This window comes from Ictidomys tridecemlineatus, chromosome X (assembly GCF_052094955.1).
Source record: "Ictidomys tridecemlineatus isolate mIctTri1 chromosome X, mIctTri1.hap1, whole genome shotgun sequence".
NCBI classification, from domain to species: domain Eukaryota; kingdom Metazoa; phylum Chordata; class Mammalia; order Rodentia; family Sciuridae; genus Ictidomys; species Ictidomys tridecemlineatus.
This window is the reverse complement of record NC_135493.1, coordinates 105,262,769-105,281,123: the sequence shown is the minus strand read 5'-3', so window position 1 is coordinate 105,281,123 and position 18,355 is coordinate 105,262,769. Positions and strand designations below refer to the sequence as shown.

Sequence of the window (18,355 nt, the reverse complement as noted above, 5' to 3'; positions counted from 1 at the left end):
AATAATCCCTACAAAACACAGGCTACCTCAATACTCCTAAGAGCTACACCCTTGCTCTGAGCCCTGAGAGACCCTATATAAAGGGGGTGGCATACATTGGTTTCTCTATATCTGTTTCTGATTTCACAGAGAAGTAAAGACATTGCTGTTCTGAACTCGGCTGCTGTGGTCATCAGAGGAGACAGATTCCAGGGAACAGTTCCAGGACCTGTGTAGAATGAAGGTAAAGAGCCTGAGTAAGGTTTGAGGGCAATCCCTATACCAGAAGATTGAAGGGCCAATAGAATTCCACCCCTATGTAAGCCCTTGGAAGCCTTGGATAGGAATTTCCTGATATAGCAGCACTATTTGACATCCTAGGATTCAGAGAGGTGACAACATTGAACCAGGTTTGGGCACCAGATGAGCAGAAGGCGGCGGTTCAGACCTTCCAGCAATGAAGGTGAAGACCCTAAGTATGATCTGAGGGAATAATATACACCAGATAAGAAGGATTCCATAGACCCAAGTTCTATGGGTCTAGAGGCCCATGATAGACCCACTGTAGTAGCCAAATGTAATATACCCTGAATTCCAGCTCTGGATCTCTCATGAAAGTGAAAAACTTGGTGTGAGAGACAACAGTAAGTCATAAAAGGGAGGAGTCCCAGAACCTGCCAGGAGGTAAGGTAAAGACCCTTTGTGAGGTATGAGGGCACCAACTACCCTAGTCAGAGGGGGCCCCACAGAGTCCTGCCCTGGTGTTAGGGGATAGACATCAGGAAGAGAACACCTGATTTAGCACTGGCTGAATGCTCCCTCTGACTGAAAGGGTAAATATTGACCAAGGATTACGGCCTCAGGCTAACAGATGGAGGTGTTTCCAGATCCTAACATAACTAAAGGTAAGGACAGTGATTGAGATCTGAGAGAACCACCCAACCCAGAAGGGCAGGGTTGGTGCAGAGTCTCACCCCTGATATCAACCCAAGTAGGCCCCAGATGGGAGTGTCTGAATGTAACACTGGCATTTGGTTTTCAGAGGAACTATTTCCCCACTGCTTAGAAGTAATGTAAGGACTTTGAGTGAAGCTTGAGGCTATTTCTTCCCCATAACAGAGTGGACTCCAAAGATTCCTGACGGGCCCTAAAGGAGGATCACCTGATGAAACATACTGATTTCTCCTGGTGGAAACTCAGAGAGATAAGGTCACTGAAACAGAGTATCAATCTTAATTCAGAGCAGGAGTCACAGGCCCTGAACAGGAATATTAAAAGAAAGGATCTTGAATCCTGAGGGAACTATCCACTCCAGGCTTAAGTTGGGCAGAGTCCTGCCCATACTTTAAGCACCAAGGGACTATCAGAGAGCTATTTGAGGGTGAGGGCTCTTTCAATTCCTGCTTTGGAATTCTCAGAGCTGTGGTACTTTCTCTGGGAAGATAAGTTTCACATCAGAAGAAGGTGGAGGCCCGCGCCATGCCAGAAGCAAAGATGAGGACCCTGAATGAAGAATGAGAACCCTAATTCTGACCTCAGTATAAACAGTTTTCCTCAGAGCTCTTCTGTCATCCTGGGTATCACCAGGTAGATATGGTCAGATAAGAATCTCCTTCAGTTTCTTTTCCAGGATAGAAGAGAGATGATGGCACTGAAATAAGGAGTCAACATCAAAGCAACAGCGTAGAAGAATCCCAGAAAACACTGAATGGGAACAAAGAGACATCCCCTGCCTCAAAGCTGGGACCTGCCAGGCCTTGTTTTCTCTCCTCAGAAATCAGATGTGGTGGGTAGCAAACTATGACACATCCTAGTTATGTCTCAGGCAGGAGACAAGCAGATCAGAGATTCAAGGCTGCATGGGTTCCTTGAATAACATGCGCGCGCGCGCACACACACACACACATACCACACAAAACATGCAAAAGACCCATCTACAAAGCCAAAGTGTGTGTCTCTCTAGTGAAGAAGAACAAAACACTTAGTCCATTCTTCTCCAGGTCACTAGATCATCTACTTTTGCCTGCTGCAACTGAACAGTCATCATGCTTTCAGGTCAGAAGAGCAAAGTCAAGGCCAGGGAAAAACACCGCCAGACTCCAAAAGAACCTAAAGATCTAGTGCGTGATCAGGCCACTGTAGCAAAAGAAGATGATTATGCCTATTCCTCTTCTGTTCATTTCAAGGGTATTCCTCATGGTTGCCTTGCTGAGACACTTTATGATCCCCAAGATCCTGGTAGAATCCCATCTACCACCATCACTTCTGCAGCTATTTTATTCACAAGATCTGTTGAAAGTATAAACAATAATGTAGAAGAAAGGGCAAGATCCCCAGAAAGCCCAGTGGCCACTGAGAACTTTCTCATAGGCCATTTAGATGAGAAGGTAGTAACATTGATGCATTACTTGCTCTTCAAATGAAGGGGCCCATTACAAAGGCAGAAATACTGAAAAAATGATTTCCAGACTCATAAGAACCACTTTTCCGAGATCCTTAAGAGAGTTTCTGAGCTCCTAGAGTTGGTCTTTGGCCTTGAGTTGAAGTAAGTGGATCCCAAAAGGCACATCTATGTCCTCATCAACAAACTGGAACCAAGCTCTGATGCAAGGCTAAAGAAGTGCACCCAAGATGGCCTGCTAATGACTATCCTAGCTGTGATCTTCACAAAGGGAAACTGTGCCTCTGAGAAGCAAGTCTGGTAAGTGTTAAATATGATGGGATTCTATGAAGGAAAGGAGCACACTTCACTTTTGGGGATCCCAGGAAGCTGATCACCAGAGATTTAGTGAAAGGAAAAGTACCTGGAGTATCGGCAGGTGGCCAACAGTGATCCTCCATGCTATGAATTCCTGTGGGGCCCAAGAGCTCATGCTGAAACCAGTAATATGAAAGTCCTGGAGTTTTTGGCCAAGATCCATGATTCTGTTCCTATAGCCTGCTATGAGGAAGCATTGAGAAATGAGGAAGAAAGAGCCTGAGCCAAAGCTGAAGCAAAGGCTTGCATTAGTGCCCTGGCCAATGTGCGCTCCAAGGCCACATCCAGGAGTTCTTCCCACCCTTAGTAAAGTCTAAGTCAGATTCATCTCTAGGAAATTGATAAGTTCATAATATCAGTAGTGTAAGGTCAAGGTGGGGCTGCAGGCAATACAGCATGTAACATGTTGGTGTTTATATTCTATGTAGTAATTTTAATAATTTGTTTAAGGCAATGTTCCTTTTATTAGAAATCTGAGTAACTTTAGAATCTAAGTTTATGAATGACATTGCTCAACCTTTTTCTGTGTATGAGATTTAATAGTGATTTATTATTTTGTTTATTATTATTATTTTGTAACAAGGATTGAACCTAGGGCCACTCAACCACTGAGCCACATCCCCAGCCCTTTTTATATTTTATTTTGAGACATGATCTTGCTAAGTTGCTTAGGGCCTTGTTAATTGCTGAGGCTGGCTTTAAACTTGCGATCTTCCTGCCTCAGCCTCCCAAAGCTGTTTGAATTACAGGCATGTGCCACCATACCCGGCTTATTTTGAAAAGCAAATTGAGAAGCTCTTCATCTTATTTAGTGATTTGGAAAAAGATACCATGGTAGTAAATTAAGCATTTCCTTAGACATATGAAAGAATGGAACAATGTAATAATGAGGATCATGAAACAGAAAACAAGATAAAAAATGATTAGTTATTGCATTCCCTATTCACTTTTACTCGATTGCCCTATAAGATTAAGCATACACACTTTAGCTGCACACAGTGGTACATGCCTGTAATCCCAGTGGTTTGGGAGGCTGAGGCAGGAGGATCACAAGTTCAAGGCCAGCCTTGGCAATTTAATTAGGTCCTAAGCAACTTAGTGAGAACTTCTCTCAGAAAAAAGAACTAGCACTGTGGCTCAGTGGTTAAACACTCTGGAGGTTCAATCCCTGGTACAAATACAAACACATACACACACACACACACACACACACACACACACATATACACACACACACACTTTAGATAGGTTATTCAAGAATATGGGATAATTACATAGTAACAAAGTAGACCAACTGCACACTAACTCATTTATTACTCTAACATTAATTGAACATCACTCTTTGGTAGAGTCTGTGCTTGAACTAGGAATGACAGAATAAACAAGACCTATATATGCCCAATAAATTTTAGAATCTAGGAGTAGACATTACATGGGGAGATATAAGATCTAAAGGACAAGTCAAAAGAAAGAGTGAGGATGTAGGGGAAAATGTATCTAGAGGAGAGCATCTAGTATAAATTGCTTGAGGCAAGTGATTTGGGGCATTAGGAAAATGCAAGTCCTTCAGAGGTATGGGTTTTAAATTAAGTTGGGTAAGGTTATTCAGATGAAGCTCTGAGTGGTGAGCAGGGACCATCCTCCTAGAAGATGTGACTACAGTTGAAAGACTAAAGCCTGTAATGGAAAAACAAACTACTTATTAGTATTTGCTTAGGATAATTTCTCCAGAGAGAAGTTTCTACCTGGGGCAGGAATGGAAAGTGCCCTGTGTTCTCTCTACTGCAGTGCAGTTGAACATGATGTACAAACTAGATATTCTATACACATCACTTCCTACAAGTTTCTGTGAAATTAGGATAATTCTGTCTTTTGGGGTGGGTACTGGAGATTGAATTCAGGGACACTAGACCACTGAGCCACATCCACAGCCCTATTTCATATTTTATTTAGAGACAGGGTTTCACAGAGTTACTTATGTCTTGCTTTTGCTGAGGCTGGCTTTGAATTCTCGATCCTCCTGCCTCAGCCTCTCCAGTTGCTGAGATTATAGGCATGCACCTTGGCACCTGGCAGTATATTTTTTATTTTGAGATAGAATCTCACCAAGTTGCTGAGGCTGGCCTTGAACTTAGAATTCTCCTTCCTTAGCCTCCCAGGTCACTAGGATTATAGCTGTTCTCCACAGTATCCAGCTTGAAAAAAAAGGCTTCTTGCTACATCATTCCATGGCAAAAGATGAGAGGATGACAGGGACAGAAAAGGGGCCTAAACTTACTCTTTCATTTACAATATCCCTACTCACAGAATAATAACATCAATCCCAGAATAGTGGCATTAATCCATTAATGATTGGAGAGCCCTCATGGTGCAATCATTGCTCATCAGTCTACACCTCCCAAAAGCATTGCACTCTAGGGATTAACTTTCCAATACATGTTTGTTTGGAGGACACATTCAAATCATAGCAGAGTCCATTCTATTAATAGATTATTTAAACTAGCTTATCTTAAACATAATTTGGCAAACTCAAAGCTGAAGGATACATGTTTTGATGGAAGTGAGAAAGCATTTTACACATTTTCTAGGAGTCTTGAGTTGCATCCAGTTGGGGAAGATTTTCCCAAGCATGATCAATTGATCAAAAGATAGATTGATTGATTTTCAGTAACCTTTGTTTGCTTAGAAACATTCTAGCTGATAATGGTGTCCCATATTCTAGAGGACTGCATATTCTCTTGACATCCCCAGGATTAAAATTAAACTAAAACTTTCCAAGAAGGGAGCTCAGTAATGCTTGCAATAAAAATATATATTATTAATTACTAGTAACTGTCAAGAGACTCATACAGGCTGGCATTGGCAGATTTCTTATATGTTACTTACATTCCAATAGTAAAACTTCATATATATACATGAGCCAGAGAACAAGATAACATTGAACCCACATCACAGATACAAACCTTGAGTTTGTGGAACTTTGCAATTTTCTTGAGTTCACATAGTTTATAAGAAACAGGGCCAAGAAAAAACTCCCGGTCTGTATTCTTTTACAGCCCACATTTTTCTTTTCCTTCCAGACTGAGGCATATTTTGAATCTCTTAATTCATTTCTCTTCTTACTACTTCAACATCACAACATATAAAGACCCTGTAGCCAAATACCAAAGCAGGCTTAAAGAAGGAAGGTGAGAATGAGACTCAGGCTGTGGGGCTCATTTGTCTGGGTTCCTCATGCCCTTAGCCCTAGGGCTTCTCAGGAGCTGACTTTACCTTTGACCCAGAACCTGTTCCCAGTCCCAGCATTTTCCTGCATTACTGAGTCCTTCCCTTTGCTCTTTGGTCTTCCCTACTGTGCTCTCCTGTCCAAACTGAAACTGACCTGCTGGTCAGCTTTTCACAGCAGCCTCTTCTGTTCCCAGAGGAAGAAATAGCCCAGACTCCCCTGCCTTCTCACCTGACACAAAGGGTTCCAATTTCACAGAGGTCCTGCCCCCCTCTGAATGTCTTATGACAGCAACAGCTCCTACCATGTAATCAATCAGTTTCTATAGTGAGGCTTAGAGACATCTTCATCTCTTTGAGTGTCTTTATCACACTTTCAAAGTGTTTTCAAATCCAAAGGTGAGAAGAATCTGATTTGGTGCAGATTTTACTGATATTATTCCCTGAAGTAGAGATATAATACTGAAATAAAGAGGAGATATTACAAAGCAGATGAAATTAGAAAAAGAAGTGGTTCTAATCTGACAACTTTTTTGAAACTGACTACTGAATCCACACATTAATATGTGAACTTAACTTAAAACCAAACTCTCAGGCTGGGGATTTAGCTAAGTTGTTAGAGTGCTTGCCTTGCATTTATCAAGGCCCTGGGTTCAATCCCCAGCACCACAAAACAAAACAAAACCCCAAAATCTCCTTCCTGAGTGATTAGATAAGGAAGTACCAATGAAGTCACTGTGTTATAATTATTTTAGACACTTAATTTTTATAAACTCTGTAGTCTTTCTAGGAAGCTGTGGTAGTTTTCTATGGCTGCTAAAGCAAATTGATACAAATTTAGTGGTTTAAAGAAGCACACGTTTATTATGTGTATAAATATTCGCTATATTTCCATAGGTGTGAAGGATGAGATGATTCTGCTAGATTCTGGACTCACTTTACCCCAAGGCTCAAATCAGGCTTTCAGCTGGCAGTTACCTTATCATAGGCTTTCAGGAGACTCTTCTCAGCTCATTCAAGTTGCTGCAGAATTCAGTTCTTTGCAGTAATATGACTGAGACCATGCTCCCTTGCTGTCATTCAGTTGGCACTGCCAGATTTTCTTAAGGCCTCCTTCCAGTCCCTGCATGTAGATCTACACATTTTGAGTCCTTTTCATACTTGGAGTCTAACGTCCCCTTCTGCTGCATCTCTCTCCTGCCTCCCTCTCCTGCCTCCAGTCAGAGAAAGTTCTCTGTTTTAAGTTCTCATGTCATTAGCTTGGGTCCACTTGGATAATCCCATATATCTTTATTTTCTTTTATTTTATAATGTTAATGTACAAAGTGCCTTTGGCCATGTACCATAACATATTCATATTTCTGTGACAAGGGTATGGGAATCTTTGTGGAACAATTACTTAGCCTACCATCAATGTAGATATTGTCTCCCTGGCAGATACGTCAACTTTGATAAGAAACTTAAAAAAAAAAATTCACCATCATTCTCCTGATTCTTGTCTGTATTTGGCACAGGGGAAAAAAACATCAATTTTCAATGTGCCTAAGGGCACCAATATAACTATGGTCAGGCATGATGAGCAGGAAACAGATTCGTAAGTAATGATTTAGACCATGAACATAAAGGAAGAAGAAATTTCGTCACATATTGAGATTAATGTAAAGGTCAATGAAGAAAGGTGCTATTTGGTGATGAGGGGAAAAAATCTTACGAAGATTTGCATGTTCCTTTAGAAAATTGAGATGACACCATATTTGAAAAAACTTGTCATGTCATGCATTAAAAAATTGCACAGGAACCATGATCAAGTAGGATTCATCCCTGGTATGCAAGGGTGGTTCAATATACGGAAATCAATAAATGTTATTCACCACATCAATAGACTTAAAAATAAGAACCATATGATCATCTCGATAGATGCAGAAAAAGCATTCGACAAAGTACAGCATCCGTTTATGTTCAAAACTCTCGGAAAACTAGGGATAACAGGAACATACCTCAACATTGTAAAAGCAATTTATGCTAAGCCTCAGGCTAGCATCATTCTGAATGGAGAAAAATTGAAGGCATTCCCTCTAAAATCTGGAACAAGACAGGGATGCCCTCTCTCACCACTCCTGTTCAACATAGTTCTCGAAACACTGGCCAGAGCAATTAGACAGACGAAAGAAATTAAAGGCATAAAAATAGGAAAAGAAGAACTTAAGTTATCACTATTTGCAGATGACATGATTCTATACCTAGCAGACCCAATATGGTCTACAAAGAAACTGTTAGAGCTAATAAATGAATTCAGCAAAGTGGCAGGTTATAAAATCAACACGCATAAATCAAAGGCATTCCTGTATATCAGCGACAAATCCTCTGAAATGGACACGAGGACAACCACCCCGTTCACAATATCCTCAAAAAGAATAAAATACTTGGGAATCAACCTAACAAAAGAGGTGAAAGACTTATACAATGAAAACTACAGAACCCTAAAGAGAGAAATTGAAGAAGACCTTAGAAGATGGAAAAATATACCCTGTTCATGGATAGGCAGAACTAACATCATCAAAATGGCGATATTACCAAAAGTTCTCTATAGGTTTAATGCAATGCCAATCAAAATCCCAACGGCATTTCTTATAGAAATGGAGAAAGCAATCATGAAATTCATATGGAAGAATAAAAGACCCAGAATTGCAAAAACAATACTAAGCAGGAAAGGTGAATCAGGTGGTATAACGATTCCAGATTTCAAACTATACTACAGAGCAATAGTAACAAAAACAGCATGGTACTGGTACCAAAACAGGCGGGTGGACCAATGGTACAGAATAGAGGACACAGAAACCAACCCACAAAACTACAACTTTCTTATATTTGATAAAGGGGCTAAAAGCATGCAATGGAGGAAGGATAGCATCTTCAACAAATGGTGCTGGGAAAATTGGAAATCCATATGCAACAAAATGAAATTGAATCCCTTTCTCTCGCCATGCACAAAAGTTAACTCAAAATGGATCAAGGAGCTTGATATCAAATCAGAGACACGGCATCTGATAGAAGAGAAAGTTGGCTACGACCTACATGCTGTGGGGTCGGGCTCCAAATTCCTCAATAGGACACCCATAGCACAAGAGTTAACATCTAGAATCAACAAATGGGACTTACTCAAACTAAAAAGTTTTTTCTCAGCAAAAGAAACAATAAGAGAGGTAAATAGGGAGCCTACATCATGGGAACAAATCTTTACTCCTCACACTTCAGATAGAGCCCTAATATCCAGAGTATATAAAGAACTCAGAAAATTAGACAATAAGATAACAAATAATCCCATCAACAAATGGGCCAAGGACTTGAACAGACACTTCTCAGAGGAGGACATACAATCAATCAACAAGTACATGAAAAAATGCTCACCATCTCTAGCAGTCAGAGAAATGCAAATCAAAACCACCCTAAGATACCATCTCACTCCAGTAAGATTGGCAGCCATTACGAAGTCAAACAACAATAAGTGCTGGCGAGGATGTGGGGAAAAGGGTACACTTGTACATTGTTGGTGGGACTGCAAATTGGTGCAGCCAATTTGGAAAGCAGTATGGAGATTTCTTGGAAAGCTGGGAATGGAACCACCATTTGACCCAGCTATCCCCCTTCTGGGTCTATTCCCTAAAGACCTAAAAAGAGCATGCTACAGGGACACTGCTACATCGATGTTCATAGCAGCACAATTCACAATAGGAAGACTGTGGAACCAACCTAGATGCCCTTCAATAGACGAATGGATAAAAAAATTGTGGCATTTATACACAATGGAGTATTACTCTGCATTAAGAAATGACAAAATCATAGAATTTGGAGGGAAATGGATGGCATTAGAGCAGATTATGCTAAGCGAAGCTAGCCAAGCCCTAAAAAACAAATGCCAAATGTCTTCTTTGATATAAGGAGAGTAATTAAGAACAGACTAGGGAAGAAGAGCACAAGAAGAAGACCATCATTAAACAGGGTTGAGAGGTGGGAGGGAAAGGGAGAGAGAAGGGAAATAGCATGGAAATGGAACGAGACCCTCGGGTTTATACAAAATTACATACAAGAGGAAGTGAGGGGAAAGGGAAAAATAATACAAAGGGGAGGAATGAATTGCAGTAGTGGGGGTAGAGAGAGAAGAGGGGAGGGGAGGGGAGGGGAGGGGGGATAGTAGAGGATAGGAAAGGCAGCAGAATACAACAGACACTAGGATGGCAATATGTAAAGCAATGGAAGTGAAACTGATGTGATTCTGCAAGCTGTATAAGGGGCAATATGGGAGTGCATAACCCACTTGAATCAAAATGTGAAATATGATATATCAAGAACTATGTAATGGAGGGGTAAGACAAGATAATACAAATGGAAGAAATGATTTACAGTAGAAGGGGTAGAGAGAAAAGGGGAGGGGAGGGGAGGGGAGGGGGGATAGTAGAGAATAGGACTGACAGCAGAATACATCAGACACTAGAAAGGCAATATGTCAATCAATGGAAGGGTAACTGATGTGATACAGCAATCTGTATACGGGGTAAAGTTGGGAGTTCATAACCCGCTTGAATCAAACTGTGAAATATGATGTATTAAGAACTGTGTAAGGTTTTGAACGACCAACAATAAAAAAAAAAAAAAAAAAAAAAAAAAAAAAAAAAAAAAAAAAAAAAAAATTGCACAGGAATTTTGGTCTTATCAGAAACTTCTCTGAGAATGAAGAGGTTATTGTCATGATACATTTCTATAGTCACTTTTCAACAGGTGCATTTTAATGATAAGTAATAGTGGGAAACATTATGCCATGTTATACATGCACATAACATAGTTTGATCAATTTCATTCCCTAGTAACTTCTTTCTTCCACTCCTTCCTCCCATATCCCCTTACTCTACTTATCTCCCTTCTGTTGTTTTTGTTGTTATTATTATTATTATTTTAATTAGCGCATTATAATTACATATATAAACAGGATTCCTTGAGGTGTATTTGTACATGGACATAACATAATTTGGTAGATTTCATTCCCTAGGACTTCCTCATGCCCTCCCACCTCCCTCCCTTTCAATCCCCTTTCTCTACTCTATTGGTTTCCCTTCTATTTTCCTAAGATCCTTCTTTTATTCCTTTTTTTCTCTCTCTTGAGCTTCCACATATGAAAGGAAACATTCAACACTTGACTGTCTGATTCTGGCTTATTTTACTTAGCATGATATTCTCCAGTTTCATCCATTTGCCAGCAAATGCCATAATTTCATTCTTTATAGCTGAATAAAATCTCATTTGGTATATGTACCACATTTTCTTTATCAGATTATCAGTTGACAGTCACCTATGCTGCTTCCATAACTTGTCTATTGTGAATTACATTGCTATAAATATTGATATGCATATATCATTTAGTATGCTTACTTTAGTTCTTTGGAATAAATGCCAAGGAGTGAGATAGCTGGATTATATGGTAATTCCATTCCTTGTCTCTTGAGAAATCTTCATACTGCTTTCCAAAGTGGTTTTACCAATTTTGCACCGAAAATACACAGGGGTAACTTTTTTCCCCACACCCTAGCCAGTAAATATTTTTATTTATGTTTTTGATGGTTGCCATTCAAACTAGAGTGAGATGAAATCTCAGTGTAGTTTTGATTTGCATTTCCCTGATTACTAAGGAGGTTGAAATTTTTCATGATTTTTTAACATTGGTATTTCTTCCTTTGAGAAATGTCTTTTTAGATCATTTGACCACTTATTGATTAGGCTAATTTTTTTTGGCATTAAGTTTTTTTGAGATTTTAAAAATATATCCTGGGGCTGGAGTTGTGGCTCAATGGTAGAGCACTTGCCTAGCATGTGTGAAGCACTGGGTTCAATTCTCAGCACTGCATATAAAAAAATGAATAAAATAAATGTCCACCAACATCTAAAAATATTTTAAAAATATACTCTGAATATTAATTGCCTGTAAAAGGGTAGGTGACACAGATTTTCTCCCATTCTGTAGGTACTCTCTTCACACTCTTGTTTCCTTTGCTATGCAGAAACTTTTTAGTTTGATGCCATGAAATGAATTCTTGGTCTTATCTCTTGAATTTTAGGTGTCTTATTGAAAAAAGACAGTGCCTATGCCAATACATTGGAGTGTTGACCCTATTTTTTTTTCCTAGCAATTTCAGATTTTCTTGTCTAATTCCTAGGCCATTGGTCCACTTTAAATTGCTTTTCTTTTTGGTACAGTTTAAAAGATAAGGATCTAGTTTTATTCTTCTACATATGGATAGTCAATTTGTTAAAAAATATTATCTTTTCTCCAATGTATGCTTGTGGTACCTTTTTCAAGGATCAGATGACTGTTTTTATATGGGTTTTTAGCTGTGTGACTTCTAGTCTATTACTTCTAGTCTTCATGTGTATTTTGATGCCATTATCATGCTGTTTTTGTTCCTAAAGTTCTGTAGTATAATTTTACATCTGATACTGTGATGCCTCCAGCATTGCTCTTATTGCTCAGGATTGCTTTTTTCAATTTTGGGTCTTTCATTCTTCCAAATAAATTTGGGGGTTGCTTTTTTCTAGTTCTCTGAAGAATTTCATTGATATTTTGATGGGGATTGCATTGAATTTATAGGTTGCTTTTGGTGAATGGCCATTTGGGCAATATTAATTCTGCCTATCCAAGAACATGGGAGGTTTTTCCATCTTCTAAAACCTTCTTCAATTTCTTTATTCAGTGTTCTATAGTTTCCATTTTAGGGTGTCTTTCACCTCCTTGATTAAATTTATTCCCAGGTATTTTAAAGGCCATTGAAAATGAAATTGTTTTCCTGATTCCTTTCTCATTATCAACATATAGGAAAGCTGTTGATGTTTATATGTTGATTTTGTATCCTGCTACATTGCTAAATTTGTTTCTTAGCTCTAGAAGTCTTCTGCTGGATTTTTGTTGGGGGGAGGGTTATTCTAAGTATAGGATCATGTCATCAGCAAACAGAGATAATTTGACGTCTTTTCCTATTTGTATCCCTTTAATTTCTTTCTCTTGCCTGATTGCTCTGGCTAGAATTTCAAGAACTGTATTCAATGAGAGTATTGAGAGTAAACATCCTTTTCTTTGTTTCTGATTTTAGAGGAAATGCTTTCAGTTTTTCTCCATTAAGTATGATATTTGATTTGGGTTTGTCATATATAGCCTTTATGATGTTGAGGTAAGTTCCTTGTATCACTAGTTTCTTTGGTATTTTTAGCATTAATGGGTTCTGGTTTTTATCAAAGGCTGTTTCTGCATCTATTGAGATAATCATATGATTTTTTTGTCCTTGATTCTATTTATGTAATAAATTGCATTTGTTGTTTTGCATATGTTGAACCAACCATACATTTCTGGGATGAAACTCACTTGATCATGATGTGCTATCATTTCAATGTGGTTTCAAATATAGTTTGGTAATCTTTTATTAAGGATTTTTTCATCTATTTTCATTAGGGATATTGGCATATCATTTTTATTCCTTGATGTGTCTTTGTCTGTTTTTGATATCAGGGTTATACTGGCTTCATAGATTATATAGTGGTGTGGGCTGGGATTGTAGCTCAGTGGTAGAGCACCTGCCTGACATATGTGAGGCTATGGGTCCAATCCTCAGCATCACATAAAAATAAATAAATAAAAATAACTACATCTACAATTAAAAATATATCTTGGTGCATTCTCTCCCTTTAAATTTTGTAGACTAATTTGGGGAAGACTGGTGTTAATTCGTCTTTAGAGTTCTGGTAGAAGTTTACTAAAAATATGTCTGGTCCAGGACTTTTCTTTGTTGGAGAGCTTTTAATTGATGTTTAAATTTTATTACTTGATAATTGTTGGCTTAGCTTTTTTATATCTTCCTGATTCAATTTGGGCATGTCATGTGTCTAGAAATTTGTCAATTTTCTATATATTCCGGTTTGTTGAAGTATACATTTTCAAAATATTTTCTAATGATCCTTGGGATTTCAGAAGTGTCTGTGGTGATATTTCCTTTTTCATCTTTAATTTTGTGAATTTGGGTCTCCTTTCTCTTTCTTTTCTTTCTTTCTTTCTTTCTTTTTTTTTGGTTTGGCTAAGGGTTTACAATCTTGTTTCAAAGAACTGTTTGTTACATTGATGCTTTGTAATTTTGAAATTCTCTATTGTATCAATTTCAGCTCTGATCTTAACTATTTCCTGTCTTCTATTGGCTTTGAAAATCATTTGTTACTGCTTCTCTAGGGTCTTGAGATGTAACATTAGATTGTTTATTTGGATCTTTTTTCTTTTTTTTTTTTTTTTTTTAAAGAGAGAGTGAGAGGGGGACAGAGAGAGAGAGAGAATTTTAACATTTATTTTTTTTTTCTTAGTTCTCGGCGGACACAACATCTTTGTTGGTATGTGGTGCTGCTGAGGATCGAACCCGGGCCGCACGCATGCTAGGCGAGCGCGCTACCGCTTGAGCCACATCCCAGCCCCTTGGATCTTTTTTCTTAAAGAATTTTTTTAGCTGTAGATGAACACAGTACCCTTATTTATTTATTTATTTTTTTATGTTGCTGAAGCTTCAACCCAGTGCCTCAGACATGCTAGGAAAGCACTGTACCACTGAGTCACAACCCCAAACCCTTTATATTTTTTAAATGTAGGCATTTAGTGCCATACACTTTCCTCTTAGAACTGCACTCATAGTGTCTTGGAGATTTGGATACATTGTAGCACTATTCTTTTTTTTTTTTTTCTTTTTTCTTTTTAGTTGTAGTTGGACACAATACCTTTTTTTTATTCATTTATTTTTACACGGTGCTGAGGATCGAACCCAGGGTCTTGCACATGCGAGGCAAGCGCTCTACCGCTGAGCAACAACCCCAGCCCTGTAGCACTATTCTTGTTTGATTCTAGGAACTTTTAAATATTTCCTCTCATTTCATTTATGGTTCATTTCTTGTTCAAAATGGTAGTATTCAATCTCTACATATTTATGTGGTCTCATAATTTTTCTTGTGGTTGATTTCTAATTTCATTCCATTGTGATCTAGTAAGATGCAAAGTACAAATCGGTTTTTAAAAAAAACATTTGCTAAGACTTGCTTTGTAACTTGAAATATTTTCTATTTTGGAGAGAGTTTCATTGAGATGTTGAGAATAAAGTAAACTCAACTGCTATTGGGTGGAATACTCTATAAATGTCTGTTAGATCCATTTGATTTATAGTATTAATTAGGTCAGAAATTACTTAATTGATGTTATGTTTGGATGACTTGTCTGTTGGTGAAAGGGGTGTGTTTAAGTCACCCAGCATTATCTTATTGGAATCTATCTCAGACTGAATCCCAAGGAGTGTTTGCTTTACATGGACCAACATTTGGGGTATTAATGTTTACTAGTTTTATATCTTCTTGCTGGATAGTTCCCTTTACCAGTATGTAGTAACCTTCCTTGTCTGCTCCGATTAATTTTTGCTGGAAATTTGCTTTTTCAAATATGAGAATAACTACTCCTGCTTGGTTTCGTACCCCATTTACATGGAATATCATTTTCCATCCTTTCACTTTCAGCCTGTGAATATATTTGCTTGTAATATGAGTTTCTTGTGAACAGTATATATTGGTTCTTATTTTTCAATCCTCTCTGCCAGTCTATGTCTTTTCATTAAAGGGTTCAGACAATTTACATTCAGTTATTATGTAGAGATATGTATTATTTCCTGCCATTTTATTTTGTTTCATACATTTAATTTGATCTTAATTTTATGTTTATCTGCTTTGCTAGTTAGCTTCATCCACTCAAGAGTGCTAGGGTTTTTTGTTTGTTTTTAAGTTCATCAGTAATGTAGTATTTCTTTAAGTATATTCTCTACTGCTGACTTAATGGTCACAAATTTTTTTTAGGTTATCTTTATCTTGGAAATTCTTTCTTTCTTTCTTTCTTTTAAATATTTTATTAGCTGTTGGTAGAACTTTATTTATTTTTATGTGGTGCTGAGAATCAAACCCAGTGCTACACACATACTAAGCAAGCACTCTAATGAGCCACAACCCCAGCCCCGTCTTTTTTATTTAACATCTATTTTTCAGTTGTGGATGAACCTTTATTTTATTTATGTATTGACATGTGGTACTGAGAATTGAACCCAGTGCCTCACACATGCTAGACAAGCACTCTATAACTGAGTCACATTCCCAGCCCTGGAAAGTTTTAATTTTCTTCTTCTATTCTGAATGAACATTTTGGTGGATATAGCAATCTTGGCTGGCATTTGTTTTTTTTCAGAGTCTGGATTATCTCATACCAATTTCTCCTGGCCTTTAGTGTCTGAGAAGTCTGATGTGTTTCTTATTTGTTTACCACTAAATGTGATCCAACATTTTTCTCTTGTGGATTTTAATATTCTTTTTTTTTCTTTATTATCTTTTTTTCTATTTTATTTTAATTGTTCAGAACATTACAAAGCTCTTGACATATCATATTTCATACATTAGATTTAAGTGGGTTATGAACTCCCAATTTTTACCCCAAATGCAGATTGCAGAATCACGTCAGTTACACATCCACAATTTTTACATAATGCCCTATTAGTAACTGTTGTATTCTGCTACCTTTCCTATCCTCTACTATCCTCCCTCCCCTCCCCTCCCCTCCCATCTTCTCTCTCTACCCCATCTACTGTAATTCATTTCTCTCCTTGTTTTTTTCCCATTCCTCTCACAACCTCTTATATGTAATTTTGTATAACAATGAGGGTCTCCCTCCATTTGCATGCAATTTCCCTTTACTCTCCCTTTCTCTCCCACCTCACGTTTTTTAATGTTAATCTTTTCCTCCTGCTCTTCCTCCCTGCTCTGTTCTTAGTTGCTCTCATTATATCAAAGAAGATATTTGGCATTTGTTTTTTAAGGATTGGCTAGCTTCACTTAGCATTCTATCTTTATTTTATAGGTTAGGCATTTGTTATGATGTGTCTTGGTGGGGTTCAGTTTTGGTCTTGTCTATTTGGGTTTCTATGTGCTTCCCATATGTGAATGCCCATCCCCTTTCTAAGGTGTAGACATTTTCTGCTCTCATTTCACTGAAAATGTTCTTAATGCCATTGCCTTGTGTATTCATCTCTTTTTCAATTTTAATGTCTCTTAAGTTTGTTGCTTTAATGTTGTCCCAGACTTCTTGTACATTCTGATGATTGTCTTTTTTTCTTACTGCTTACTGATCTACAAGGTTATTTACCCTGTCTTTAAGGTCTGAAATTCTTTTTTCTACATAATCTAATCTGTTAGTGATACATTCAACTGAATGCTGTATTTGTTTTATGGTTTCTTTCATTTTCAGGTCTGATTAGATTCTTTTCAGAATCTCTATCTCCTTTTTAAAATAATTTTTCACCTCTGGTATTTTCTCTGTTGATTGTTCCTTATATCTTCTTTTAGGTCATTAATCCTTTAAATAATCTTTTTTTTTGTACTCTTTCTCTGGAATTTCATCCCTTTAAATATGTGTGGATCCTTTTGTTGGGGGATTGTAAATTGGGGGGGGCTTGTTTGCCTGTTTCTTCATGATTAGATAGATTACTCTTCCTCATTTATCAGGGGGTAATAGATATATCATTATAATAATTCCTATGTTGTCAGTATATTTTAGCTTCAATGCTGTGGACCCAAGTCTCCTATTTTTGTCCAGTCTATCACTTGGTGACAAGTTTTACTGAATACTTTTAATATTCAATTTCCTTTATTGCCCAGCTCTTCATTTTTCTCTTGCAAGCGCTTCAGTTGTGCTGCTTCTAATATGCATTGGTTAATGCAGCTTTAGCCAGAGTTTTTAAATAATTACTTTTTTTCATAGTTATGAAACATGTAACAGTTCATGAGAGAGACTCTATTTCCTGTTGTGCTCTTCTCCCTTGGCACATGAGAATATTATGATATTCCCAGTCCACCCACATGTAGTTGGAAATGGCCTTATGGGGCGTTCTCAAGATGGCAAAAATAGAAGCGGTCACTTTCTTGGTTGTTCCGTGGAGTGAAACCAAGAAAGCAGACAGGCAACTTCTCAGTAAAGTAGGTGAACCCCCCAAAAAGGTGGGGGAACTTTACTGGAATTTAAAACTGGACATTCAGAGCAGACTGGGAATTCAGAAGGTTGGAGATAATAAAATAAGGAAGAAATCCCCAGCAGCACAGCCATTGCTGCAGCTGGGCTGGAAGCACTAGCCAGAGTAGTTCCTCCACAAGCAAGGTGGAGGGATAAGGAAATAAAAGGAACCCAAATTTCTAGGAGACCTGAAGCATGTCTTGATACAGAGTATTTAGAGATCAAAGACATTGCCTAACTAAACTGAAAGGTGTGCTGCACAATATCCTTGTGGGAGAAAGAAGCTG

At 38.0% G+C, this 18,355-nt stretch overlaps 1 long non-coding RNA gene and 1 pseudogene across 1 annotated transcript in view; one reads left to right on the top strand and one right to left on the bottom strand.

Annotated features, from left to right (window-relative positions):
• Window positions 1-18,355, bottom strand: part of LOC144371646 (uncharacterized) — a 217,573-nt gene that overhangs the window by 55,462 nt on the left and 143,756 nt on the right. The window lies entirely within an intron of this gene.
• On the top strand, window positions 2,025-3,044 carry LOC101962962 (melanoma-associated antigen B10-like; annotated as a pseudogene).